Source organism: Aphis gossypii, chromosome 3, assembly GCF_020184175.1.
Source record: "Aphis gossypii isolate Hap1 chromosome 3, ASM2018417v2, whole genome shotgun sequence".
Lineage (NCBI taxonomy): Eukaryota > Metazoa > Arthropoda > Insecta > Hemiptera > Aphididae > Aphis > Aphis gossypii.
This window is the reverse complement of record NC_065532.1, coordinates 8,534,207-8,556,163: the sequence shown is the minus strand read 5'-3', so window position 1 is coordinate 8,556,163 and position 21,957 is coordinate 8,534,207. Positions and strand designations below refer to the sequence as shown.

The following is a 21,957-nucleotide window of genomic DNA, read 5'->3' as shown; positions in this document are numbered from 1 at the left end:
AACAGTATCAAAATAACAAAATACCAAAATCAGGCATGCATAGGTGATATATAACCAGTATACTAGAAATAAATACAATCACAAAGTATCTTGAACCGTTAAATTAGTTGTTATTTGTTTGAGTCTCAGTAAAACTGCTCACTCAATAATAACTAGAAATAGCATAAGACGTTATCATATTCATTTATAAATAAGTAAATTGACATTTAATAAGAATGAAAAATATCTAGGTGAAAAGTATTAAGCAAATATGAAAACAATATTTCTTGGTAATATGTTTCTTTATTTTTACCTAACTTAATTTTCAATAAATCCTCGTACAGTACATTAAAATATGCACTAAAAATTAATAAAATTCAGAATATAAGTGTCACCTTTGAAGTATTTATTTTTATCAAACAACAATCTAGGAAAGTTTTTAACTTTAAACATTTCAATTTTTAAATTTATGAAGAAAATTTTGGTATCACTAGTTAATTCTTCATTAAAGAATTATCAACCTTATGTTTATTATTTTTTAAATTTTTTTCTCCTAAGTTACATGCTAGGTTATATAACTTATATCCAAATTTATTTTGCTTTAAAAACTCATATTATTTATGTATATTACAACACGAGACCTAATATGTGTACTATAGTAGTATGTACAGTTGGTACCTATATTTTTTTTTTTTAATTAATTTTTATAAAGAAAAAATGAAATTCATAAACATACATTAAAATAAAATTTAAGTAATAAATTCAAATACCTGTAATAAATCTTAATTCTATAAAAAAAAAAAACTGAACAAATTACAGTAAAAATATAGTATGTGACTTTGGAGCATAATTCATAAAATTTTAAGAACTGTTAAAATGATAAGTGCTAACTGTATAGGTGTACTGTACAACTTACTGTCTGTACTAAATAATGAATACTGCGAATTGTAAATCATGAAAACGATTGTCCGTTGTTATCATTTTTTTTTTTTTTTTTTGACGGTCTATCATATTGAGTCAATAGATGACACGACACGACTGCTAATAATACTATAGATGTTATAAGTTCGTATAAAAAAAAAAATGAAAGTTGATAATATCAAATTCTCAAATAAAATTATTCATCTACAACGTATTAACGTAATATCCATTCAACAGTTACAAGTTTCTCATATTTTCATCATTCGACGGTTCATAAAATGAATTATGTAATTGGAATACATTATCCTAGAACCTAGAGTACCTATCCAAATAATAATGTATATTGCATTATTAATCGGGCTTTACTTAAATGATTAAGGTACCTAAATACGTACCACGTATAACGTATGGAATATGCTTATATCTGAGGGACGGAAAAATGTATTAGACATATTTTTTTAAATTTTATATATAAAAAAAATAAAGTAAAACAGCCGTCAGGCCAATGACAAATTTGAAATTCCAATAAGTCAGGCTACCGGAATCCTCCGGGCCTGTCTTTGTTTATATCCATCAATTTAGTACAATATGAATAGCTTACAGCTAGTACTTTCAGTATTTCAGTGTATTGTGGGAAGTGTGATATAGTATAGTAGTGAAGTGTGTATGGTCGGTATACTCAATGCGGAACAAAGATTACCTAATAAATGGAAATTAGATATTATGATTATAATATGATAAATACGTATAATGATCTAAACTATCTTAGAATCTTAGATACGGTAGAACACCAATTTATTATCAGGACGAGAAAAATAAAAAGTTTGGTCTTTTAATAACTCGTGAATCGTAATCGTGTTTCGTTTTTCCGCATAATCGTAATCGTAGGTTAGATATCCACTTTGATTATTATCGCCTATCGAGTATTGCACTGAATCAGTAGTTCGGTACCTATTTTTCTCAGTAGGTCAGTTGTTGTCTAATCGTTGTACAAACTAATTTGTCAATCATCAAGTGGATTTCAGTGCCACGATGTCGTCTATTAGAAAACGTGTAAAGTGCTAACAACAAAAGAAAAATTAGACATCATAGAGTGATTGAAAAAATGGTCGGTTGTACAGTAGCATTTGTCAAAATGTACAGTGTTTGAAGATCCACAATTTCATAATATGTATATAAAAAAAAGATAAATATAGTCAGTCTCATTCTGAAGCTTTTGATGCGTTATTATTATTATTATTACACCGTGTTAGGAAGTAGCAGTGCAGCACAATTATAATATACAAATATACAATAGAATAAAATAAACAAGTAAATAAGCGTAACATTAAGTTAAAATTTAAAATAATATAATTTATATTGGTAACCCTTAGTTTCTTTGGAATTTTCAGTTTGTGTTATTCAAGTTGTCATAAGTCATTTAAATCAGTACTGGTCACTGGACCATATTTATAGCGTTCTGATCTGTTTCTATAAGGTCCTTGTAATTACATGTGATTGGACATTCACTAAATTTAAGAAGTCCATTATTTGTTTTTCACCACACACAAGTACAACGCTGATGATGCTTCTAAGTAGTCTCACTTTTTAGATTGGTTTTACATCGTCCCACATTCGTTCGTTGAAGAGTTAAATTTGGCGTTTAAATGCGGTTTCAGAGGCGAGATAAATCGAACACCGTTCAGTTGTTACAGTTAAGAAAATTAAGGGACTTGCTGCTCCACAGAGAAAGTCAAGAATGAAGCAAACTAAAATAATGTAAATACCATGTAAGTTTTTTCTTTTTTCCTTTTTTAAAATATTGATTGTTTGCTCTTTTTAATTTTTATAATGTTAATTATTTCTTTATCATCACAAATTTCAAATTATTTTATAATTAATGAGTACAATGTAATAATCCATTATCCGGTACTCGCTTATCTAGCTACTCATTTTGATCTTAAGACAATTACCTCGACCAAAGAAAAAAAAATTCATAACACATTTTTGATCAATTTTTTTTTTTAATTTCTTTCTATAAATAACGTTTTTAAAAAATATTCGCTGGGTCGAAACTCTAAATTCTCGAAAATTGAATTAAAGTTTCTCATAAGTTGTTCGTTTATCAATTCAAAAATATCGAAAATACTTTATCACAATATTTTTTTATAAACATTATAGTAAGAATTTTGACAAAATTCAGTCTCGAAAATTTACAATTTAAAATTTTTATTATGAAAAATATATTAATAGTAACAGTAAAGTACATATTAATATATCATGAATCTTGACTATTCTGTTGCTTATCGTGATCTTTTCAACGCTCAGTTACAAAAGCAGACTTTTATGTGATTGTACTCACATAATATATTATAAAATATTTAATTGAAATTTACGCTTTATTTTTTCAGTATTTAATAAGTTATGAGGATAAATAATAACATAGACCTATTACTAATATGTTAAAATATTACGTACCTTATTCAATATTAATACAAATTATTATTTAACGGCGTAACGAGTATGCAATAAAGATACAGTGCTAACATGAATTTATTTTTCCGGTATTTCCTAGATTACTATTATTTTGACTATTATTTACTCTGTGTATTTAAAAAAAAAATTTTCTTTCTCATTGCTCTTCTCTCCTGACTATTTGGGGTCGGCGTACCTTCTCCACCTCACGTCCCCCTAGAGTTATGTCCCCACTTCTTTACTCAGTCGAGTACACTGAATAGATGATTCATCAGTCAACACATCTTTATAGTCGATACTACACTTTTTTGTGTCGTACATTTTAATATTTTTTTTTTATTGGGCAACAGAACCCGTATTTAAGATTATGACAGTAGTAGGATGAAGGTATCTACATAGTAGTATAATTAAAGCCCCGAGGCATCAACTGCTGACTGGTTCAAAGAACGAGGTGCGTGTTGTATAATATACAGATTGATGTTTTTGACGTACACTCATCATCATTATTTCATAGACTTGATGTTTTTTATTTATTTTTTTTATACATAGTAGAACATTTTTCTAAAAAGTTACATTTCTATCACTATTATTGTTTAAGTATTTTACCATTTTGAATTTTATATTCCGAGTAGAGTATTTTTTAGACTTATAATAAACTAAAATATACCAATATACCTATGTTGTACAATTTTTGAAATATTTTTATATTTTTTAAGTTTTTGAATTATTTTTTATTTTATATTGAATTTTATAAAATGTTTTATTCTAAGAAAATTGCTTTAAAGTTAAATTCAAGTTTCCTCTTAATTATTATTTATTACAAAACTAATATTTTTAAAAACATAGCTAATTTTTTTTCAAACTTTCTTTCATTCAATAAAAGCTCTGCAGACATATTATGGACATATAATATATATCAAAATAATACAATATAGTATAATATAATAATAATAATATATGTATATATATATCAATATAACATTAACTTCAATAATAATAAAATAAAGTGTTAACAAATATAAAAGCTAATTTTAAGAAAAAACTGTACAGTATACACCTCCATGTTTTTTCTCCGTCTTACAAACATACAGGATAGCTAAATTACCTTTAATAACAATAATTTTGTTCTTTTAGCTTTAATATTCAAGTAAATATTTTCCTATTTCTAAAGTTAAGAACATTATATGGCATTATCTATAAGTAGCATTGGGTCTTTTTTTAAATACTTATTAATTTTTAAGCTAGAAATACAGAAATATTATTTTGAAAAGTATCTTTTGAAAATATTATACACACTCATATTTTACCATCCCTTATAGTTATATTTTATTCTATTATTTTAATCCGTGTAAAATTATTTAAATATTAACATAATAATTATATACCTGTATAAAAGACAACTGTTATTCCCATCTTACAGTAGACAAACTAAGATAATTCGGTGGTCCACCTTTTTATGTTCATAAAAATAAATAAATAATTTAAATTAATTTACAATATCTACTTAGATAATATTCTCACCTTTAAATTTAACAATACGTCAATTCATTTTAAAAATAATAAAATAACAGAGTAAAATAGATTGTTTCAAATGTAAGACGTAAAATGTATTTGTTATGTATGTTAGTATAAGACGGGTATGACGTACTCTTTTAAGCGTAAATATTATTGTTTATACAGATTCTCAACTACTGTCGGTTAAAAAGGAAAAGCGTAAATATCTTAATTCAGTTAGTATAATTTTCGATAATAACCAATAGCAAATAGCTAGGTATACCATTCTTTAATTCAGTCGAAATATGTATTTATAAATGATATACAAATCAATAACCTTTCAGATAATTGGGTAACATAGTTCAACTATATCACTGCAGTATAAATTATATAATTATTTACATAGAGCATGATAATACTTAAATTGTATATCTATAGACACGAATTGTTCAATTAATTATTAAGAGGTTTATTTTTTAAAAAATAGAGAATTGTGCATTTATTGAAATACTAATTGAATTTCAATTTTATTACAACGTTAGTTTCAATAAGTTATGATAAGTCGTACACTCGTACATATTATAATAGTCTGCTCCCGCATTTACTAATCATTTTGGACATAGTTGTTTAAACTTGGTCATTTTTTTAACAATAATTTGATTTTTTAACAGTATATTCATATGAATTTTTTGTATTGCAATTTCAGTACTGTATTGCAATTATTGTTTTTATTAATACCTATTTGGATTTTTTATATTATGTTTTTTTAATATAATATAATTAATATTATTTTGAAAAACTGTGTCCGTGTTGAATAATATAAAATAATATTTTAAAGTGACGATGGTACATAATTTTAAAAGTTAAGTTCAAATAACAAACGAGATAAGACATCTAACAAAAAAAGTATAGTAGATACTTATTTAAAAATGTATCAAGTGAAATAAAATTATTCATATAATATATACATAGGTATATGTTATTATGTGTGTTTTAATCGTTATGCACATGTCGTATACTTATTATATATTATGCTCAATGGTAATATATACATTTTGGATTAATAAACCTACGTAGTATATTATGTGTTTATTAAATCTGAGCCATTAAATTACGGTTCAAATTAGTTCAGCTAATGACATTATATGTACAGTTCAATGTCAGCTTATTTATCAAGATAAGGTGTATAATGTCTCATTGCATTTTATTAGGTATACCTACGCAATACACAATAGTAAAATTTATTTATAATTTTTGTTATTGTATCCACTATTCACCTTATATTATAGTTATACATAACATATAATACGATCTTTTTTATTTAAGCTAACCACCAATAGTAATAATGTACCAACAGAACAATCTTTTGCTATGTTTATAAAAATAAAAAACTAATCGCAGTACAAACAAATTAAAATAGCAACATTATATCTTCTACTTTATAGGAAACATAACATTAATGTTTATCATCATTTAGTAGATGGTTGGCGTTAGCCAACATATAATAAAAACAAACTAAATGATCCTTTTATAGGTTTTTACTTTTTTATTTTACAACACTTCATTAAAAATGTTTACTTTAAACTAAAAAATGATTAAATTTTAAAATTAATTATTCGGTTGATGGATAACTAGACTACAATTTAAGTAAGTTATTTATATTTACGTAGGTTGCAGGTATAATAATTATATTTATAAGACATATATATATATATTATATATAATGAAAAAAAATATAATATAATATAATTGCAGATAAGTCATACATTTAAAATTTAAATTCAATTTATTTAAAATAAACTACATATATACATAAAAGTACAAGATTGTTACTATTATTTTGTATTTATGCGATAAAATGATAACTTATATATTTGTATGCGGTATCATTATCTCATTTATATTATTTATTTAAAACATGAACCAAGATGGTATCAGATTTTATCCGACATAATATTTTTCTCTTTTGTTTACTGAAAATTTAAGTCCAATATTAGATTTATCTATGTTCTATTTAATGGAAATAGTTTTCATTTGGGCAATATGTAGGATATTCCTCTTAAATAGTAAAAATTGATTTTGAAAAACGCTTATTGAAAATAAATTATCAACTAATAATTCGTTTTTAATACTCCATTAGTTTATAATAGGTAACTATGTTCTGTAATTTATATTTTGATTTGTTATTATGTTCCTAATTCTAGGTTATGCCTTACTAAATTCTCAATATCTATTGTCGATCCGCGACTTTTATAATCATGAGCACCCATTGGGAGGAGCGAGATAGAGCACTTGCCTCCCCCGGACAAGAAATATTTAAAACTTGTAGCTCAATAAATATTACCATAATATTATTATTATCTTTATTACCTTACATTTGAGAATTTTTTTATTTCTAACCCCTCTAAAATGTTACTTATAGGCGCCCATGTTTACAATCAGACACAAGTCTCAACATAAGCATGGTTATGTTTATATTTATTTTATATGTCTTCGGTTAGGAATTCTTATTGCTTTCAAAAAGACGAACCATTGACCAACTATCTACTATAAATTATAATAATTTACTGTAAATATATATTTTTTAATTATAGTCTGTATATTTTATAATTTATAAGAAGAAAAGTCAGAGGTACTGCAACTATTGTTCGCTAGCAATCATAACCCTTATTTAAAGAATTATACATAAACAAAAATAACATATAGGTAATTTCCATTGATGAATCATTAATAATTAATATAATACATATAACTATTATAACTGTTGTTGGTAGGTAGTACATACAGCATACTTTAAAATTTTAATTTTAATATATAATATGTAGGTACATTGTACAGTGTACTATATAAATATGAGACTGTATAATAAAGTATTACAATTTTTGGAAGACTTCTTCCAACATGTGTGTAAAAATATGTTATGTTTTAGTATTATATTTTTAATTATTATTTTATATTTATTTTAAAATAATTAAAAACAGATATAATATATTATGTTAAATTAACTACATTGTAAAAACTAAAATAAGTATATATAAAATTACACATGCCTACATACGTCCTACACTCCTAAATGTATAATTAATATTCATAGGTATAGACATGTAGTTTATTAATAATTGTATATAGGTATAACCTTCATCTACTTTTATCCTTTATTGAATAAACTGTTCAAACTACCTTTTTTATTATAACATAAATATGTGTTATATGTATACTATATACATTAAATGATAAGTAAATTTGTTAACTGAAAAATGAATAAATAAAATTATTGTATTATAGTTATTTTTAACTTAGAAATTGAAAAAAACGTTATATAATAAATAAATAAAAAAAAAACCATTATTATTTTTCATCGTGTCTTAAATAAGCTAATACTGACAGAAATTACTTATCTATACTTTTGTATCACCATATTAGATTAAAATAAATATTTTAATTTAACTACAATAAATAAAATCAACTAACTATTTTATTTTCTCAATCGAAAAACATATTTATTAATGCAATACTAAATACCTGCCTACCAAATACGAACAAAAAATAAAATAAAATTATAGCTATCTGTGTGAATCCACAGTAAATTAATAATATTCCTGTTGGTATTAAAATTGTAACCACTCTCTCTATTGAATCATTAAAATAATAAAATGACATAGTTTAGCAATGCTGTGTTAAAATAAAGCGTTAGATTGGGTGTCAGATAATTGGAACTATAGCAAGTGAAATTATTTTTGCTAAAACAATGAAACTACTGACCTACCAGCAACTTATATAATATAATTCATACTAAAATTGTTATCAAAATATAACTTAGATAATTATTTGATAACTTTTTAAGTAGACAAAATAATATTTATTTATTTCCAAAATTTACTTGTTAGTAAGAGGAGGGGATACAAATTATTATATAAATCTATATTTTATTTTATTTTAAGCTATTAATTATTTAATATTATTTTGCTTACTTACTCTGTGTTGTTTGTTTTTTTTTATCTTACATTTTTATTTCCGTAATTAATGTATATTTTTCATCTAATATATAATGTAAAAGTCCTAGTAATAAAATTGAATAACAATTAAACATTAGCATCATATTACAACTTTAATACCAAATTCATTGTATGAAGCAAAAATTAATTTTGATTTCACAATGCATAATTTATTTACATTTCATCTTAATCTATGTATATACCAACGTCTTTTTTAGGTAAATCGTAAAATGTTTGAGTAACCATTATAAGATGTATTTATTATAATTGATTAATAATAAGCAGTATGTACGTAAAACAGTTCAATAATATAAAATAATATCTATAAATACAAAGAATTATGTATGTTTTATATTTATATTTTATTGATATATTTACTAAAAAGTATTGATTACGAGTTTCAATATTTTTATTAATACATAATTTTGTTAATGTTACAATGTTATTATTTATTTTTATGATTCATAGTAAAATCACAATTTATACAAAAAACACACATACAATTTATTTTAAAAATCGTGTGGTTAAACGTTTAATAATGTGCAAAAATTATTACTTATTTAAAACAATTTTATTAATACAATATGCATGCATTATTTCTACAGTTAATTTTATAGTAAGTTCATTATTTAAAATAACTGTTTGAAATGCGATACATTCCCTTAGGTTTTGTAACGGTATTACAACTATAGATAATGTATTCCACAGATTACCAACAGTCATGTGGTCATCGTTGAGAAGAACTGTCGTGTACGCTCTCCCTGATTGTTGCTTGTAATTATTACGTAAAACAATTATTGTTATTACCTTATTATTTTGAATATTTAATTTAAATTTGAAATTAAATATATCAATTTTTTTTTTGTAGATATTAATTAATGTTATTTTAAGTTATTATAACTAAGAATCATGGATAATGAAAATGGAAGGCTTCCACCGGACTCACATGAATACCATCATACTTTGGTAAGTTAATTAACCAATTATGTCGCATTTTTTATTTAAAATAATTAAACTTAATTAAAAAGATATTTATTGTATTATATATATAAACATATATATATATATACATATTTTACAAAAAAAATAGATTAAATACCTTAATGTTTTATTTAAAAACATAATAATGTTTAATTTACCATTTATTTTTGTATTAACATTTCAAAACATCTACATATTATTATACCTATTATGAATTATATATAATTTATATAGTGTATTGATCCTATTAATTTTAATTTGCAGAAACAAAATTATTTTCTGTAATTAACTTAAATAGTGTGTCAGCTAATACTTAAAATGAGCTATTTCGTTATATATATTATTACAACTAAATATACTAATTAATTCAAATATAACTACATAATTTTACCAACGAACAGTAAGTAACCAAATTATTTGTTTAATAAATAAATGATACATCATATTATATCTACTATATAATTGAAGCCATACTTGTGGTTCATATCGGTTGTAAATACAGATTTTATCAAAATAAAATATTTTATTATATGGTTTAATAGTTTTAAAATTCTAATTCCAAATTTATTTACCAAAAACAGTAAAATAATTATACTTTCGTAATGGTCCATTTGGTAGGTAGTTGTTAGTTAAAAAAAGAGTTTATTATTTTTGTGAAAAAAGTATTAAATCAATATAGTACAGTTATTTAACTATTCGTTGGTGTTTGTACGTTGATAACTTATTTGGTACGATTAGATATGATTCAGTACAAAAAAAAAAAATAAACCATGTAAAGTAGTTAATATAATATCTTATGAAATGTATAAAGTATAATTTATACATATACATCAATATAATATTATATAACTTACATGACATATAATGTGTATATTGTTTAAATTATTAAAAATTATGAATATTGAATACATTTTTACAAGTAGCAGTATTTACGATAGTAAAACTCACGATTTGTTTATAACCAATTATCTATGTTACATGGTTTGTGTTATTTGACTTAGGATTATGCACTCGTAATTTTATTCTAAAATTTAAAAGAGTTAAGTTTCTTGAATGTTAAACGTTTTCGATCACAAAAATACAATTTAAGACTTAATAATAAATACAATTGATTTATTTTTAAATGAGTTTTTAAAAACTAAAAAATTTAAATACGCGTAAAAAATATTATATAATGTTTATCAAGTTTAACTGTATAATAGTTTAAATACTTGAGCTTCTAGATTAAAAAAATAGTTTTAAATTACTTTTATACAATACATAATTCAAAATGTACGTATAATTAATACGGTTTTATTGTAAATTTAGTTAATTGTACTAACCAATATAGTTTGACCATAAAAATAAGAGGTTTTTTCTTAACAATAATATCTTTTCTTTTTTTTAAATCAATAATTTACAAGATAAAAATTTTCAACTTAAAGTTCATGTCTTAAATGTGGTGTAAAGTATATTGATTAAATGTATTTAGGATTAATCATAATATGATTTAAAATTATAAAAGCTAGTAAAAATGTGTAAATTCTTTCTATAGTTTTGTTACTATAACTACAATTAGTTTAAAAAAATCAATTTGAATTAAAATGTGCACTGTGTGTAAAGCTTATAACTTATATAATGTATAACTATGTGGGCTTATATACCTATATAATATAGGTATCTTGAATTAGTTCATTACTATTTTAATAATCATTTACAAGTAAATATTAAACATACATATATTGTGTGTGAGTGTGCACGCGCGTATGTGTGCAGTATATATTAAGTTTAGATAAGAATAATAGAGTGGTAAAAATTATTTATCTCCATGTTATAAATATATATATATACATATTTAATTATTTATTTCTTCATTCTAACAAAATTTAATTTATTGAAGCTGATAATTTACTTATTATTACCTTATTGTACATATTTTATTGGTTAGCTTTTATATTTTAAACAACATATTATCTAAATTAAACCATTTAATTTAATCTAAATAATAAATAATAATGTTCGTTTAAAAATTTAAGAGAATTTCAGAGCTCTATAGTCTTTTTGTTTTCTATCTCTGGCCCATGTGCCACATAGAAAAAATGCATTTACGCAGAATCATTTGTTTTATGTTTTTGAATAATTTTAGAGCAAAACTACCTATTACAAAAACGATGGATAATAATATTTTTTAAAGTAAGACATATCAATTTGTCTAAATATTGTCTTAAAATAATAAAATTTAACATCATTTAAATTTACAACATTTTTTTCTAAAATCAAATAACAATAAAATATAAAACCGATATAAAATATCCTCAAAAATATTATCTTCTATAATTTTTGTAATAGATGATTTTACTCAAAGATTACTCGAAAATTATAAAAAAAAAAAAAACGATTTTAGGTGAAAGAGTTTTATCTATATTGCGAGTAGGTCTAAGAAAGAAAACAAATATTACATTGACATCCCCTTAATTGTTTGTGACTTAAACGAATTAAAAATCTTATACTGCAAAAGTATTAAAAACCTTTAAATCTTGTCATAATTACAAGTTTAGACAATTTTTAAAAATAAATGAACGAAAATACTTAATATTAGTGGTAATATGGTTTAACTTTAAAAATGTTGTTATATAACTTAAAATTAGCATTTATTCTATGTACAAACAAACGTATTGAAATGTAGTTGTTCAAAGAGTTTTACCTCAAAACAAATTAATGATATCAAACTATCAGTCAGCGTTTTATTCACAAGTAAAACCGTTATTTTATATTTTTAAGAAATCTGAATTTTTCAAAATTTAAATAAATATATAAAATATGACAATTATTATACTCAATATTAAAATAATGTTATCGTACCAAATGGTATAGTTTAGCAATAATTAAAAGAATGGATAGAATTAAATTATGATGTACATAATTAACTGTGACTGACTAACCTAGACATCTTAAAAGAATGAACAACAGATGCGATTGACTAAAGATTGTTATACTACTGAGTACTGACAATTTCAATACAATATGTAGGTATGTATAAATGTATAATATATATATACACACACACATTACACATGCATAACTAAACAGTACGCGTACATTTTGCAAATGAACTTCTTTTGTGAAAACCGTAAAACTAGTCGTCTAAAAAGATCATACAAAGCCAAACAATAAATTTAATTAAATAGTTTTTACCCGAAAAATTTTAGAAAAATGTAGTATTATTAAATATGGAGGTGAAAATACGTTTTAGTTTTTATTAAATCACTTATTTCATTATTCCGTATTTATAGACATAGTAATATAATCACATAGAGATATTTTACTATACAGCCTTTTTATGAAATATTATATTATTCACTTACCCAAAGTTTATAGAATAATGTGTAAATGTTACTTAACATAAATCCATAAAAAATTATCGAATTACTTAAATTGATTAAAATAGTTTGATTTATTTATGATTCCGAGTATCTAATAAATATTATAATTTATAACAATATTGAATTAGTAGTATATATAACTAATGAGAATTACACCATTGTACATTGTTTAAATTTAAGAATGAATATTCTAAAATCATAAAATAAGATTAAATATGAGAATAATAAAAATATTAATGTATAAAACTATATTTGTTATAATCAATAACTATAAGATAGGGATACTATATTTTTACGAGTGATAATAGACAACTTACTATGAGTGTTCTACTTAAAAATCGTCAAAACTTTTTTCATTATACAAATTAACTAAGTATTTTAGATTCTGAGCGGAGCGAGGAATGTATTGGTTTTACAATAATGTTTATTTCTTTTTTATTCTGTAAACACTTTTTCTTCCCCTAAACTTGCTCAAAAGTACAAGTGTTGCATATTTTCTGAAAGGTAATGTTCTTAAGCTGGTACTTTATAGAGGTTATTTTTTGATTTTCGAAATGATTCTCGAAATAAAAGCGGTTAAAGCAGAAAAAATGTACAACTTCACGATTATGTGGTGTAAAATAATTATGGCTTTGTTTATCATCATAGAAACGAATAAAATTAAATAAAAAAGATCCCCTCGTGTCCGCTCAGAATCATTTTTTATCGAGTGCAATCATATTGCATTCAAATCGAATACCTACAGTAAAATTATACTATCTTGTCCGAGGACCGAAGGGGCGACAAACATCCACCACCGAAATGTGCTGACCTACTTTTTTTTCATTTTACATATTTTCTTAATCATAATCATGAAATGAAAAATTAAAATGTTGAACAAATTGGATTGATATTAAAATTCGTTTGAGTATAAGTACTTTTAAATTTTACTATTCTCTAATCTAATTCAATAATAAAAAAAAAATACAACGATAAACTAATTATAAATTATTTTATTTTATTGTCGCATACAATTTTAAAATTAATAAAAAAGTATATTAAATAAATAAAATAATTTACTTAAAAGTGTCAAGGTAAACAGATTATATATTTTAAGCAATAAGCATTTCTACTGTAGCTTGTTGTAATATATAGTACAATAAAATATAAGTTATTTAATAATAGGTAAAACATAAAAACATTTATAACCTATATTGGCTATAGTTACTTGAATTTTATTATTAATTTGTAACGTTTGTATAACTTGTCTATCCGGTTACGAATACTTAAAAATAAAATATGTACGTTAACATTTCTTGGGGAAAAAAATATATTATTTTAATTATGGATTTTTTTACATAATTCACAGATCTAAAAATAAATTAAGTAATTGCGCCATTATACAGTAATTGTCGAGTATAGCTCATTATTGAAAAGTAAGTTAATAATATAATGTGTGTGTTAAATTTATAATTAAATGATAAATCTTCGTATACTTATAACGATTCTGAGTAAAGACAATAAGTCAGCATGTATGTTACCAAATATATTTTATGATATATTTATATTGTCATTAAAGTAATTTATTTTACCCGCTTTTACCAAATAGATTCACATTCCTACCAGAAATCTAGGGGTTTACTGTTCTAATAGATAATGGTCGACAGAAAAAAAAACATACATCATTGTAAAATGAATACATTCATATTACTCTATTTGAAATCTAAAATCTGAAATTTATAAAATCTATAAATAATAAATATTTTCAGATGATTTAATAATATTAATAATTTTGAAAGGTAAAATAGATATAAAACAAATATTTATTACATTTAATTGTATTATAGATACCTAAATAATGAATAATACCAATAAAATTTAAAAATTTAAAAAGTAAAATATGCGGTAGGACACTCATGTAGATTGTTGGTAGTAGGTATTAAAAAATATAGTATACTAGTTTAATCTGTCTAGACGAAAAGTAATCATTTTACATTCTGAACAAAGTAAGGAATGCATTGATCAAGAATGATGTGTGTCTTTTTTGTTTTTATGTCTGTATATTGTAATGTTATTGTTTTTATATAAAATATAAATTTTCGAAACAATACTTCAATTTAAAACTTCAAGGATGGTTTCTGGTGGAAAATTGAATATCCTTAGTGCATTATAGAGATAGGTTTCTTTTAGTTTTTTTTTATATGTATATATCGATAAACAATTTTTGGTTTAGTCAAAATACTTGGAAATTTAATACAGTTTTTAATGAGTTATACTAATAGTGATTCAAAAATTTTAAGAATATACATGCACAATTGTTTAATTTATTTTTGTTAGCGTTTGAAATTTAAATATTGACAAAAATTTATCAAAATCATGAATATTTGCAAGTTATTTTGTAGTTAAAAAATTACAAAAATGTTTGTATAAGTAGTTAAGATTTTAAAATGCAATACAAGGTTTTTAATAAGTTTGGCTTACAATAATTATAAAAGAATTTGACCGTTGTCAATTTAAAAAGTTTTATCTTAAATTTAAATTTTTACGAAATAAAAAATTCATGCATAAAATAACGATTTACTATCAAATAATTTTTATTGTAGTTAAAAATGACTAATCGTAGAAACTTGAAACATACACTAGTTGTTTAAGTTGGTATTTTCTGAACATGATTTAATTTTGGAGTATTCAGGCCATTAAAACATGTACCATCTTTTTTGCCACCAGCTGAAAAATATTTATTTTAAGCTGACAAATCATCTCCGTTCAGGATTGTTTTTCGTATATAGTGATACCTATCATTACATTCAAATTTAACTAACCTAACCTACTATATAGCAGAGCGTTACCCGCTTGACCACCCTTTTTCATTTAAAAACATGAATTTTGTTCAAAGTAACGACATAGTTAGATATGTGATAAGAAATAAAAAAATATTTTATTTCATCATGAATTTATAAAACTTAATTGAGATTTTTCATGTAATTTTTTTTTAATTCAATATGATCATTAATCATTATTTAAAAATTCTTAATTTTATCGATTTTTACTTTGAAATATATATATAACTCTAAAGAAAAAGAAAAATCATAATAAATAATTAATAAAAGATCATTCAAATTATCGAATTTTTTATTATGATGGTTGGTAATAGGCAATAGCCAATATTTTTCAACAATACTGTACATAGGTTCATCGTTAATGATCCCCGTGATCCAAGTCTTAGTTTAGTTTTTAAAATCTGAAAATATTCGCTTTTTTGGGTTCCTCAGAGGAAAACTCTTTTTACTTTTAATCTCAGTTTCTGAAATAAAATAATAAACATCATTTAATTTTGGTTCACTAAGAATGTTAAATTCTTAATAGTGAACCTATTTACTACAACAGTACAAATCCAAGTTAAAAAGTTTACAAATTTAAAACATTTTTTTCTTGATTAAAGTCCAACATTGGGTAGTCAAGTTATTTTTTTTTTTTAATTATTTGTTTTTATTATTCTATTAATATAATATTTTTAATAATAATCCTACGAAACAATAAAAATGAGAATATAATTAGAATTTCATAGCGCGATAATAATTGTGGCTCTAAAATTATAGACTGAAGTATTGCACACACTAACATACTTAGTTAAACGTTAAACCTCTCAAATTAAGTTACGCTCTAGAACAAAGAATACATGAAAAGTAATGGTAAAAAGTTATCCAATTCCAATGTGGTATTTATTTCACTAATACATCTTTCCGGAAAATAATTTGTTATTGAAGTTACCTAATTATGTATTCATTAGCTTTTCATATAAGTATTATAACACCATGTTTTTTCAAACCCCTCTTACCCACTTACCATATTTTCAAAAAGTGACGTATACAAATGAAGAATGAGACACGCAGCGTCTCGACATTTATTATTTTTATATGATTTTTTAATAATTATAAGCGAATTATTCAGTATAAATTCAATGATTAATTTGAATGGAAAAAAAATAACTAAAAATAAAATATAAATTTTTATTGATTCATATATTTACAATTATTATTTATTAATACTCGTATGTATAATTTTAAAAAGTTATGAACAAAAATTAGGCTAGAAAATTCTTTAAGAAAAGTATTTATTTCTATTTAAGTTTTACTGTTGATCACAGTATTTGCAGTAAATCGTTCAATTTTATTGAAAGCTTCAAAAATTTCATCACTAACCTCTAGTTATTTTTGTTAAATCGTCTTAATTTATTAAAATGTATTTGTGCTTATGCAATAATGAGAATGAAGGGTTCAGTACACTTTTAAGGGGGATATCATAATTTTATAAAAAAATTGAGTCTTTAAGTTATTCACTAAAATTTTCGAGTTGAACAAGATTTTCTTATTGTTTGAATAGAAAATTCTAGGACTTTACTAAAAAGTTTGAGGTATCAATGATTTTAAGTTAAAGAAGTTCGAGTTAACCAAGTTCGACTGTAATGTGATAATTATTCTTCAAATATAATCTTCAACTAAATCTCACTCAAATTATTTGAATACCATTTACATTTTTTAAAATTAAATATATGTACTTTAACTGTCACATTATATTATATAAACAGAGTAGTGTTTTTCTATGATCTCATTATTCAAAATATGTAATTTTACTATAAAACTATTAGTAAACTTCTTGTGTATCAATAAACATATTTAATTACCGTGTAGTTACTATAATATATTATGCATCAACATAACCTTATAATAGATAGTTGGCAGTTTGGGTAGCTGGTACAGTAATAAACAATCATTTTTAAAAAATGTATGATATAGATTCTAATAATGGGTACTAAATAGGTAAAATAACTGAAAATAAATCATAAACATAATACCTGTTATTGTGATAAAAAAAAACGAGGTTAACGTATCATCTCTATGTAAATTTTAAAATTGATATACTTAACTATTACTGAAATTTGAGAATTAATCATAAACATCAAAATATTATAAGCTCATATCACCATGTTAACAATTTTAGATTTAAGAATTATCACTCAACTACCCAATAAATATTACACAACAGTCAATATTTGTTTACATTAATATTTATATATTTAGTGTCTATTCATTATATTAGACAATACATTATAAATTATTTTAATAATATTAGAAAATAATACGTAACCTTGTTAAAATGCATACGTTAGTATTAAGTTCCTAACAACTAAAACTATATGTAGCCACCTACTTGATTTTGTATGACAATCGCGCAATTCAGTAGTTCAGTAGTTGATTACTTACTTCAAAAAGATTTTCTAGCACAAAATAAAATGTAATTGCGAAAAAATATTTTATTTGTTTAAAATATCTTGTTAACCATTATTGTGCTTACCAATTATGAGTTTCGATGATCGACAATACAAGGACAAGTAACTCAGTACTTACCAAAAATTATAATCTATGTAAACTTTAATTAACAATAAAAATAATAATTTATGACAGTATTTATCGATGATGAAAATTTAAGTTGTAGATACTTGTATTAAATACATTCCCATATTATGAAATTGTAAAGCCAATCAAGAAATTCAAAATAAGTAAAAACATATCGCATTACAACTTGTAAGTTTTGTGTCAATTTAATACAATGCCTTCAAAAAAAAATATTTTTATACTTAAATATATTTGGTTTTACATTCTATTTAGTTTAAATCAAATATTTTTGAAAAAATATTTTGAAACTTTATGGATTTAATTTTTATACTTGTAGTAAATTTCAAATTTGTTCTAATCATATTATTAGCACTACATTAAAAATTCTATGATAACAGTGGTTTAAAAAATATAATATAAATATTTAAGTTTAAATAATTAATAAACTGAATAAATTAAAAAATAATAGGAAGTCCAATAAATGTTAAGATTAAGATGTCTTCAGCCTTCGATCAACAAATTATGACGAATAACTGCGGATATTTGAAATATGACAAAACAACTACTTTATAAATTATAATTATACAGGTAATTGCAATATTTTTTATCTTATAATATTCAAACATAATATAAAATGTTGAATGAACACTAGCTATTTGATTTTCATTTTATACGTACCTATACTAAATTTTAGATGAATAATAGATGAACCGGATATAGTGTAGTATTTTTTTATCCGTTGTATTGTTGGTACTCGCGGTTAATGACCGATCTTTATAGTTTACAGATATATAAAAACATGTCTTGCTATAACTAAACATGATGACTTTTAATGTAATTTACTTTATAAGCAGTCAATTACATATTGTTGTTGAGTACCTGTATATGTTTATTTTAAAACATTTAGAAATAACTTAATAATAACTAATACCTGCCCAGATAGCTGTCAAATATGTCAGGTTAAACAACGTTTAAAATAAAATTAAAATAAAGTATTTTTTTATTTTTAAAAAGTTATATTTACATCAACTACCAAATTTTTGAAGAATAATTATTGCAAAACTACCTATTTCAAAAATGTATTTTTTGCAGATTTTCAGATTTTCCGTTATTTTAAAAATTATAACTATATCTAAACCTAAATTAAATATATCAAACTGTAGATCACTTTATAATTATTGTACTGTACTGTTTAAACTTTATATTGTATGTAAATAAAAGTAGTTTTAAATGTTTTGAGTATGTTTTTAATTTAGTGTATATTTTTATATTTTAAGTTTTTACAAATTACAATCCTACGCAACTAATAATATGTAATTGAATGGAATTCGCATATTATGTATGTATATTGTATATACTAATAGTAGGTATCCCAAGCTCCTTATTTTTTGTTTTTAAATAATTAATTGCATATATGTGTTATACATACATAGTTATAGACATAGTAAATAGTATGTCCTCTACCTTTATAAATTGAAAAGACAAAAATACAAAACTGAAAAAGTAGCTCTATATGAACTCTATAAATTGTTTAACTAAATTATAATAATTTTATATTTATTTTAAGTAATATTTATTAGTTTTTAAAACTGAATTATTATGGTTTATTGTATAGAATAAAATGTTTATAATTCTAACCTAACCCAACTCAAAGATGTGAAGAATAAAAATGTTAGTCGTTCTCATATCATTTTTACATTTCATAAATAAATAAATTTAAAACTCTAACCAATTCAATATTTTTCCACAGCCAACCTAACATTTAAAATATAATTATACATTATTTTAATAAAAACCAAAAAATCATCGCAAATGTATTTTTTTCATTTCATTAAAATTACGAATAAGTCATATTTAAAACCAGTAAAATATTCATTTTAAAAATTCTTACCTATTTTTTTAAACTATGTGAACACTGATTTCAGTGCAAATTTTAACAAACATTATAATATTATCATTCCACATCGAATGGATCAAAAATAGTACCAACCTTAAAGTATCATAATTTCTTAACTGAGAAATACCTACATAACAATAATATACTATACAAATACAACTTATAATATTAGGTAGTTACTTACATCTGATACAACCGGATGATATATTATTTATAATTAAGTCTTAACGTATCTATAAACTTAATATTAGTCACATTATTTATATAATAAAAAATAACGGTTGACCTTGAATTTTCATAATGTTCGTGTGATCATAATAGATAAAAAGCAATAAACCAAAAAAACTATCATGAGAATAATTTTGTTTATATCTATAATTATAAACGTATTAGCATAATCTACTAGTTATTGTAGCAATCATCATAATATTGAGGAAAACATTTGTTTATTCAAATATGTAAGCCCCCACTATTGGTTTAACTTATCAGAGATTTTTTTTATACTTATACTAAAGTATTTTAGATTTGTAAACAAAAATAAAAAGTTAGAAAAAACCACAACCATGTATGTTTTTTTTTTTTAATTTAAATAGATAAAAATTTATATTTTGTATCAATCTGATTGAAATTAACAAAGTAAGTGTTATACTTATAAAATATTTATTAGATTATCATAAAAGCATAAAATAATTCACATTATTATATTATTACATAAAATTACTCTTATTTGGTCTTGGTACGCATAACATAAGGATGCTTTAATACGTAAGTACCTAATACATATTATAGTAACACATTTTTTTTCTTTAAAGATTTATAAATATGTAGCTAATTGATCTGTCATTAAAAAAAAAACTGAAATTTCATATATTAGGAATATAGGTAGATAGTTATGAATATTATTAACACTTCTTATGTACTAGTTATTACTTATCACACTGAACTTAAATCCATCAAAATAGCTGTGAATTTTTCAAATAGGTATTTTCGTATAAAATTTATAATGATAAAGCAGAATACATGAATATTCCTATACGTTGTTGGCTATTGTATCAATTTAATTATTTGAATTTAATCAAATTATTGTTATGTAAGTTTTCAACATTTATATCTGGGTAGTGTGCACATAACGAAAATTAAACGAGATTTTAATTTGTATTTCCCTACAATTATTAAACTTCTAGTACTACTTCACTTAACTAAACTATTTTAACTATGAAAATAAATCACCAATGTCTTTTTACCTACATGCTATTTTAGAAATGTGAAGCTTACAATATTACATATAAAACATAATTAGATTAATGTATTTTAGATTCTGAGCGGAGCGTATTATTTTTTGTAGATGAGTATCTACACGATTAATTGAAATCGAAAAACACAAAGTATTTTGTGGTTAAAATGGCAGGTATTTGGATGTTGTTGAAGGAAACTCAATAATAATGAGTAATGACCCACAAGACATATATAGGTACTGTAGAGCGGTACCTACTATTGCT

At 23.0% G+C, this 21,957-nt stretch overlaps 1 long non-coding RNA gene across 1 annotated transcript; it reads left to right on the top strand.

Moving 5' to 3' along the window:
- Positions 1 to 6,304: 6,304 nt before the first annotated feature.
- Positions 6,305 to 15,090, top strand: LOC126550891 (uncharacterized). Its single transcript, XR_007604949.1, has 4 exons — positions 6,305 to 6,495; positions 9,510 to 9,617; positions 9,712 to 9,809; positions 14,535 to 15,090. It is a non-coding gene; the product is annotated as an uncharacterized LOC126550891 (long non-coding RNA).
- Positions 15,091 to 21,957: the final 6,867 nt, after the last annotated feature.